An 846-nucleotide genomic window follows, 5' to 3' on the forward strand; every position below is an offset into this window, starting at 1 on the left:
ATATTATGGTTCCTGCGTTAATTCTCTGCTTACAGGACCAGGAATATTAAAAAGAAACCATCGACAATTTGTAAAGCAAGTAGCTGGAAACTAACAGACACTAATCCGAGTTTAGTGAATTTAATTAAGAGACTTCCAAACAACAGACATGGGACTAAATTTTTTCGAGTCTTACAGAGCTAGACTCGGTGTAGGTTGCAAGCTCTTACATTGTTTATGTGCCTTTGACAGTGGTCTTGCTGAATACAGGATTATGTTCTACATTCCTTATTTTTCAAGGGAAAAACTTTTCATGAGACGCCTTTTGTAGCAGCTGCTTGAGAAGCTTTGAATCATTGTTTCTTACCGTATCTTTGTCAGGTGACAGACTAACAGATCAGTATTATCAGTTGTGTTTTAACTACACTGGCATTTTGAGTTGTTTCACTGCGTATATCTATCTGCAGGACTCAAAGCACAGCCGCGTGACGGATGCCTTCCCCACGCAATTTGGAAGTGGAGGAGTTACAACACCAGCTTGTGCCCTAAGAAAATGGATGAGCAAGAGAGTCATGTCCAGCACACTCTCCTCCATACCAAATTTCTTGTGCCTGTTAGGACACACCTACATTATTAACAATATTCACCACTTTCCAGGCTTCAGAGGCATTCCTGGACCTCTTGGTACTCTTGCCCCACCTGGTCTATTTGGTTATCTCCAAAGAGACGTTGTGTTGATCAACCCTTTAAGGGTGGGATACCTCATAGTGTTCATTTTCTGCAACCGTAATTATGTCATGGCCAACTCCTGATCATCCTACCGGGAAGAGCTGAACCTCAAGTAAGTCTGTGCTTTCATAAAAGCTT

This window comes from Chlamydotis macqueenii, chromosome 13, assembly GCF_036417535.1.
Source record: "Chlamydotis macqueenii isolate bChlMac1 chromosome 13, bChlMac1.mat, whole genome shotgun sequence".
Taxonomy (NCBI): domain Eukaryota; kingdom Metazoa; phylum Chordata; class Aves; order Otidiformes; family Otididae; genus Chlamydotis; species Chlamydotis macqueenii.